Source organism: Canis lupus, chromosome 7 (genome assembly GCF_011100685.1).
Source record: "Canis lupus familiaris isolate Mischka breed German Shepherd chromosome 7, alternate assembly UU_Cfam_GSD_1.0, whole genome shotgun sequence".
NCBI classification, from domain to species: Eukaryota; Metazoa; Chordata; class Mammalia; order Carnivora; family Canidae; genus Canis; species Canis lupus.
The window spans coordinates 72,983,811-72,992,480 of record NC_049228.1 but is presented as its reverse complement, the minus strand read 5'-3'; positions in this window follow the sequence as shown (position 1 = coordinate 72,992,480).

The window sequence follows — 8,670 nt, the reverse complement described above, 5'->3', positions numbered from 1 at the left end:
AGCGAGGGGCAGGGGGGGCGAAGGTGGGGAGGATGGGAAGCCAAGACGCTTGTAGAGTTTAACCCATCGACTTTCTGAGGATGTGCTTATGGAACAGTCTTCCCAAAGGACATACTGGGGAGCTAGTTCCCCGTCCCACATTGGTCAAACATGGCCCTGTGGATGTTAACTCCCACACCCTGCCCAGCAGGCTCCCGTAGGCATCTGTAGAGAAAACCCAAGGAGGAAGCAAGGGGCGTAGACAAGGAGTTGGCAGTTCTATCTCTTCCAGGCCGTCGGCATCCAAGCAGATCACTTCAGCAGTGACTGCAGCGGGAGACGGGGCGGGAGGGGTGCAGGGCACTCAGGGGGTGGCCCAAGGGGCAGGAGAGTCTGCAGTTACAGTAGGAGAATAAAAGTGTGTAGCACGAGAGGCAGAGTGCACACTTCTTGGTATGGTGTAAAACTTACAATTACGGATAATGCCACCTTCCCTTTTATTGTAGTGAGTGTCTCCAAAAACCCCTCACACCCAAAAAATATACATAATATGCTTAGGTACCTGTTGGGATACATGAGATACTAAGATTTCATGAATACCAATGGCCATAGAGATGACATCTTCAGCATCCCTTCCATCCCTCAGCCTCTGTGTGGGAAATGGGTTGATGATTTTAGCTCATTCAAGGTCATCTCAGGCTCTTTTCCACAGAGACTGGTTCAAGGAACTCAGGCTGAAGTCAGTCAGAACATGATATTCTCACTGTAATTTGTCCTCGAGGCTCCAGCAGCCTCTTCCCAGGGCCAGGGGGTAGTATACATGGCTATGAGGCCTAGGACTGGTCCATTCATTCCTGCCCCTGAGTGAAGCCAGCCTAGTGCAAGGCCAGAGGAGAGAGCAGCTGAAAACGCACAGCCACTGGACCAAGCCAATGTTGGAGCCACCCCATATCGGACTTCCAGCTGAGTAATACCTTCCCTTATCATTTAAGCCTTTTTAGGTCAGATTTGCAGTCAAAAGAATCTTAGCTGACACTCTGGCCTCCTGAGTCTCACCTTCTTTCAATCAATGATGTAATCCCACAGGAAAAATTTAATTCCGGAGGAGGAAAAGTTGCCCCTCTCTTAGGAAGAGGGTCCACTTCTCTTTCAGGGTACCTGTACTGACTTGTTTGCAGTTACACTGGTTTGACGAGCAAGAAAGAACTGCTTAGTGTCATCCTATCCAGAGTTCCCATTTGACCAACGAAGCTGCAGTGTGCCTTACAAATGTATTTCACCCATGACCTGGATAATCAGAATGAGTCGATGGGAAAGAATTCAGGGCATTTTTGAAGGGAGCAGGGGAAAGCCTCACTTATGTAATACAAGGACTATCGAATTGTTTCTTATTAAAGAAATTCCTGTCACATTAATATTTCATACCCCTGAGGATTCAGTTTGTTGGGCTTATTTTTGTGCGGTTTCTGAAAGACTCTGTCCTTCACTTCCGAGCTCTTCTGTGGAAGAGTGATAATGGTTAGCAGGAGGAAGACAAAGTAAAACTTTATAGGCACGTCCCTGGGGATGGGCACAGCTTCCCCTGCTTCAGAGGACTGTGCTGCTAACACCTTGTGGTGGCATCGTGTCCTCGAGCATGACTCATTCCTGCAGCCTTCGCAGCATATCCAGTAGAACTGGAGAAAGGGCCTTCCTGCGTGACAGGTACTAGGACAAACCTATTACATGTCTAGGTATCCACGGCAAGAAAAATTCCAAACCTGTCAGATGTTTAGACAAGGTTGTGGTCTGGCCTTCCCACTGCCACTCATTTAGCTTAGTGGAATATGACGTTTGACTTCACATCTTTGAACAATGGTTTGCTAGGTAATTTGAGGCACCTCTGCCTTCTGACTCAGAAAAGTTAATGAAATAGGAGGCATTGCTGCCAATTTTCTGAATCTCACAAAAGAAGAGTTATGAATATTCACTTTCCATCAATTCATATTTAATATCTTATCCAAATTAAAGCCTATTTATTATAAGGGCCTGAAAACTCTCCAATTATGCTTTCTAAATCTAAATCCTCTTATGGTCTGCTGCATGAATACACTTGGACTATCACAAATACATATTTTGCTATTTAAAAAAGATCCTAAACTTTTTAGCTATACCACCAAAGGCATGATCCATGAAAGAAATCATTGATAAGCCAAATATCCTTAAAATTTAAAACTTCTGCTCTGTGAAGGACACTGTCAGAAAAATGAGAAAATAAGCCACAAACATTTGCATAAGGTAAGACTTTGCAAAAGACAAATCTGGTAAAGGGTTGTTATCCAAAACAGAGAACTCATAAAACTCAGCAATAAGACAATGAACAATCCAATTAGAAAATGGACAGAAGATCTGAACAGATACCTCACCAAAGAAGATATAGCAAGTAAGGATATGAAAGGACGCTCCCCATCATAGGTCATGAGGGATGTGCAAATTTAAGCAACAGCAAGATATCACTATATGCCTATCAGAATGGCCAAAATCTGGAACGCTGACAACATCAATTCCTGGTGAGGACGAGGGGCATCACGAACTCTCATTCACTGCAGGTGGGAATGCTATCATTCTAAAATGACATAGCCACTTTGGAAGACAATTTGGTAATTTCCTATAAAACTAAGCATACTGCTAACCTATGACCTAATAATCTTGCTCCTTGGTATTTGCCTACATGAGGCAAAAACTATGTCTACACAAAAGCTTGCAGATAGATATTTACAGCAATTTCACTCATCATTGCCAAAATCAGGAAGCAGCCAAGATGTCCTTTGGGAGTTGAACGGATAAGTAACCTGTGCTCCATCCAGACAATGGAATATTATTCAGCACTGAAAATAAATGAGTTATCAAGCCATGAAAAGCTATGGAGAAACTCTCAATGCATATTACAAGTGAAAGAAATCAATCTGATGAAGCTGCAAACTAAATGATTCTCGCTATGTGACATTCTGGAAAAGGCAGAACTCTGGGGACGGTAAAAAGATCAGTGGTTGCCAGGGGTCAAGGAGGGTAGAGATGAATAGATAGATGGACCACAGAGGATTTCTAGGGCAGTGAAAATACTCTGATGACACTATAATGGTGGATACGTGCCATTCATTACACATTTGTTCAAACCCACAGAATGTATATCACCAAAGTGAACCTCAGGGTAAACTATGGATTGTCATTGTTGGGTTTTTTTTTAAAGATTTTTAAAAATTTAATTATGAGAGACACACAGAGAGAGGCGCAGAGACAGAGGGAGAAGCAGGCTCCCCACAGGAGCCTGATACAGGACTTGATCCCAGGACCCCAGAATCATAACCCATGCCCCTGGATGGTCATTGTTAATGATTGTCAATATAGGTTCGTTGATTGTAACACATGTACCACTTTGGTGCAGGATGTTGATACTGAGTCAGACTATATACATGTGGAGGGTGGGAATGTATGAGAAAACCCCCATTCCTTCTGCTCAGTTTTTCTGTGAACCTAAGGCTGCTCTAAACACTAAAGTCTAGGGATGCCTGGGTGGTTCAGTGGTTGAGGGTCTGCCTTCAGCTCAGGGCTTGATCCCTGGGTCCTGGGATGGAGTCTAGCATCAGGCTCCCTGCAGGGCTTCTCCCTCTGCCTGTGTCTCTGCCTCTCTCTGTGTGTCTCTCATGAATAAATATATAAAATTTTTAAAAAATTAAAAACAAAAGTCTATTTAAAAGGAAAAATAAAAGACCTTAAGCTTAAAGCAAGTGTATAAGGCATCAACACTCTCCCACATAGCCAAGACTTAGAGTTTTACTTTTTTCAGGGAAAATAAGGAGAAAAGGAGCTAGTGATCCATACATATATATTTTTGTTTTCAGTGGAATCACTGGAATTATTCTGCCAAAATAATTTTAGTAATAATTCACAAGGATATTTTAAGGTTTCTGATACATATGAGTTTTAAAGAACATTTTCTTTTCTTGCATCTCTGGAGTATAGGAGAGTCAGCGCTGGGTATGAGTCAGCACCAAGTACCAGCCTGTGCCCCCAAATTATGAGTGATGAGGGTTCGTGAGTCATCATCTCTGAGCCGCCTTTGTTTAGGGAACCGAAATAACACCCCTAAGAGTGTTGAAGGAAATAAATGAGATAATAGTAAACGTTCATTTCCTCTCCCACTTCTCATCTCTTAGAGACATGGCAAGAGAAAGAAAATTGAAGTTTCTTGATTTTCAAGGTTTCTCGCTCTTTGTATCGTGCCTTCCCTCAGGTTCTTCTGGCAAGTTGAGATCCACAAAGGGAGGATTATTGCAGAATTATAAACAAGCAGCTGGGATAGCTTAATTTTGAGATGTTTTCTGAGACAATCAACTGGCTGCCCCAATTAGGAATGCGCAAACTGAGCCTTGTGTTTTGCAAACACACATGCTGGAGACTAAACAGGATATGAGAGGATTGTCTTTCTTAGTCTCCACTACATTTCTTTTAAAGCTTTACCATTGCAAAGACTTAAAAAAATTTTCATCACAACCCAACTATATAGCTTGTAAATATCAAAGTGCTCTGAAAGGATTATTTTTTAAACCAGAAGGTGAGAGCAGGTGAAATGATGAATTCTGCTCAGGCACTGGCTCACCTCTTGCTTTTGCTCAGCTTGAGTTTCACCTCGGCTGTTTTTGTGACTTTTCAGGAAGCAAGCATGTCATCAGAAGACTCAAAGCCTTCTTTTAAGGTGAAAGAGTTAAAAATACTCTTAACCAGTCACCTGTCCACAGACCGTGACCTGCAGTACAAATGACAGTGTGCGGAGTACTTAAGGCCTCTGCAATCAAATGCAAAGGCTCCAGTGCTCAGTGTGCCCCAAACATTGATTGAATGACTGACTGATTGATTGATCGGTTACAAGTCAGCAGTTGGGCAGATTTTTTTTTTAAAGACTAGTGTTGTTGTTTTTTTAAAGATTTTATTTATTAAGACTAGTGGTTTGAATACTATTGCTCAAATAGTTATGCTCGATATTATGAAAAAGAAAACAATGAGCCCCAAATGGCATCACTTAGGCCAAGTCACCAAACCAGAGCTAATACATAAGCTAACTGCACTTCCAACCTCCCCTAGAAATCTAGTCCTAATGGACTAGTCAGGAATTTGCGGATCTGAGCCAGGAGGTTATCTGTCACATGGGTTCCCTCCATCCCCAAAGGAAGATTAGGTGCTCCACCTATTAAGACCCCCTGCCCTTCCCCTAAAGGAATGGTGACCTTGCCTGGAACAATCCTTTCTTTTCTTCTGCTAATGACTTCCTTGCCCCACACCCTCCTTCCTATGAAAACTTCCATTTTGTACAACTCCACAGAACTCTTCTCTAATTACTAGATGAAATGCTGTCTGATTCATCAATTGCCTAATAAAGTCATTAAGATCTTCATATTTGACCAGTTGAATTCGGATTTTTCACAATATTAAAGGTTGTAACATCCTAGAGATTTATACACATAAACAAAGGAGAGAGACATGAGCTCACACAGGTGTATGTGATCCACAGTCAAGAGACAAGCTAAAAGCACATGCTGCAGGAATCACCTAATGGGTTTGTTTGTACCAGGCTCCCACCCTAGAAAATGTAGATAATTGTCTCATTCACCATGTTATCCTGGGGACTAAGCCAGGAAATGTACATGAAATGAATGCCTAGTCCAACGGCCAGAATATGAAGAGGCGTCAATACATGTCAGTCTGTGACTATGTGTAGATGGAGGTATTGCCTGTCTGTCCAGGTATCTGGGATGGATTTATGACTGTCAGGTTGGGATTGCAGCTACAGAAAATTCCAAGCAGAGTTCTTTGATAGCTGATTGCTCTTGGAATCGATACCCCTTACAGACAGATACTTCAGAAGCTTGCTGGAGAATGTGCTTTCTGGCTCTTCTGAGCTGTGCTCAGGGACCCCTGGGGAATCTTGGAAGCTGGACAGAATGTCCCCATAGCAAAAGATGAAAAACAATAGAGGGCAACATGGAGCAGAATGAGTGTGTGCTTCTCCTGTGTGGGTAACATAAGATAGTTATGAATAATGTTGGATCTACTCATCCTTGGCTGGAAGTACAGTATTTATTCAAAGTTGGGTATAGAGTGAGAGAGGGTATAGGAGGATGCAAAATGTAGAAGGTGAGTCTCCTCGAGATTGATTTCTCATCTCAAATTCATGACTAGATGTATACTTACACAAGAGTATACAGAACTTTCTGCCCCAATCATGTGCAAATATAAAAAAGGAAATGAAAACAGATTACTTCTCCCCTGGTTAAGTCCTTTTCCTTATTACTTTCCTTGCTTGGATTATGAATTTCAATAAATGCAAAAGGCATTTTAAATCTAAAAGTCAATCAGAAAGGTTGTTTAGAGTCCAAAAATTCATTCAATTCTAGGTTGATTTACTCTTAATTTTGCAAATGAGTTATCTGTAAACCACAGAGATGGAGCTGGTATGAGTAGGAGAAACATCTAAAATTATTAAATGACATTGATGAAATTAAATCCTGGCTCACACGATCTCCATTCAATTCTTTTTCCTTTATCACCATCCTACCATTCAGGAAAACTCACTACATTTCTTCATTTTGTCAAGGCAATTATGTTATGTGAAATAGCTGTCACTTAGACTAGTACAGTTTGTTGAATTTCGGTGTCAACAATTGATGTTTTTTAGACACAGGAAAGCCATCAAAAAGTAAAAGTACTCTTCCTTGATCAGTTAAATCTAAGTGCTCCCATTAACACCATCTATCAGGTTCCCATGATGATGCCAAAGGCAATGCCAGCCTTTACAGACTCTGATTTACCCACACGTGGTATCTCAGGTAGAAAGAAAGCAATTGAGGTTTTGCAACAGACAATAAGGAAATGAAAGTCACTTAGCCCTTAATCCACAAGAAGTGCACAGTCTTGATAGCGTAGGGTATCAATGTGGTCCTGTCTCAACAGTTTCTACTACCTACACAATTAGAACAATAGAACTTGCACAAACCTGCTTCAGGAAGAGGCACCTTCTCAGATCTGCTCCTATGATTTAGTCTATCTTACCTTCTTTGGAATCTCCTTTGCTTCTGAATGATAAACACTGAAAGAAAGGCCCAGATGAAGTGGAAGAATCAGATTCATTTCTGTAAATCCAGGATATTATTTTCTGAAGTTACTAGAATGTATCATAAACACGTCCAAATCTGGTGGATCTGAACATTTGTTCAAATCTGATTCATGACTGTAATAGCTATCATTTTTTCACCCACAGAGAAGAAACCCACATCTTTTCTGCTCCATGTTGCCCTGAATTGTTTTTCATCTTTTGCTATCGGAAAATTCTACCCAGCTTCCAAGATTCCCAAATGATCCCTGAGCATGGCCCAGAAGAGCCAGAAAGCACATTTCTCCAGCAAGCTCCTGAAGGATCTGTAAGGGGTGCTGACTCCAATCAAGTGCCAAAGAACTCGAACTGGAAATATCTATAGCTGTAATCCCAGCCTGACCGAAATAAATTCATCCTAAGCAATGGACAGACAGCCAGACAACACCTCCAGTTATATAGTCATAGACTGACATGTATTGACCTTCTCATGTTCTGGCCGCTGTATTAGGCATTTCAAGTACTTTTCCTTCCTTAGGAGAACTGTGGGATCTTAGGTCTCATTAAAGAGTCCTTGATTCTTACCACACACATACTAGACTGCCTCTGAGTGAGATGCTAACCTGGAGATAACCCCCTCTCTCATTTTTACTACCTGATTTTCAGTTAGCTAAACTTGCCTCTGTTCCCCCTGCTAGCAAATTGTTGAGCAACAATGATGATTTTAGGTAACAATAAAGAGCAAAGTGCCTTGTATATTGCTAATTTCTTACATACTGAAGCTTTTTTATTACATTAGGGAAAATAATGCCCTGACAATATACTTCTAAAATTTCTGTTTAATGTCAACTTAAGTATCTCTGTGGACAGAATTTCTGTGGCTCCTCCTTAGAAACTTGCTCAATCTGTTATCTCATTTTTGGTCTAATGACTGGAAGGTACGATACCAGGAATATGAAGCAATATATTAGTTGTTTAGAGCACAATGCAACTCTGTTGATTGTATGCAACTTTTCCTAAGTTATGCAAGGATTTAAACCAAACATCCCTTTATGTTTGTATTAACAGTATTTATTAACTGTGGGATTTCTTTCTCAATTGTAAGGTTGTTGCCTTACATAGAAGATTTGTTCTAACTAAGCTTAATTTCAGCACACTCCGAAGCATTTTCTTGCCCTGTTTGTTTACACTGAGTTGAGTATTGGGCTTTGCATAACAGTCTCTTGATAAAAACTAACTGGTTCAACTGGTTGCATTATGTGGATGAAACACAATGCATTTATTCATGAAATGTCTATTTTTCATGTAAAACTTTTTAAAAATAAAGCTTTAGAATATCTTATTTTGGTGTTGATTTTCCTTTTATGCAATCAAGAAATAGTTTTCCTTCAGCACAGTTTGAAACCTCTCTCTGGGGTGCCTGGGTGGCTCAGTTGGTTAAGCATCTGCTTTCAGCTGGAGTCATGATCCCAGGGTCATGACACCATCCCCCTCCGCTCCTGCTCTTCCTCTCTCAAATAAATAAATAATTAATTAAAAAACAAATAAACAAATAAAACCTCTCT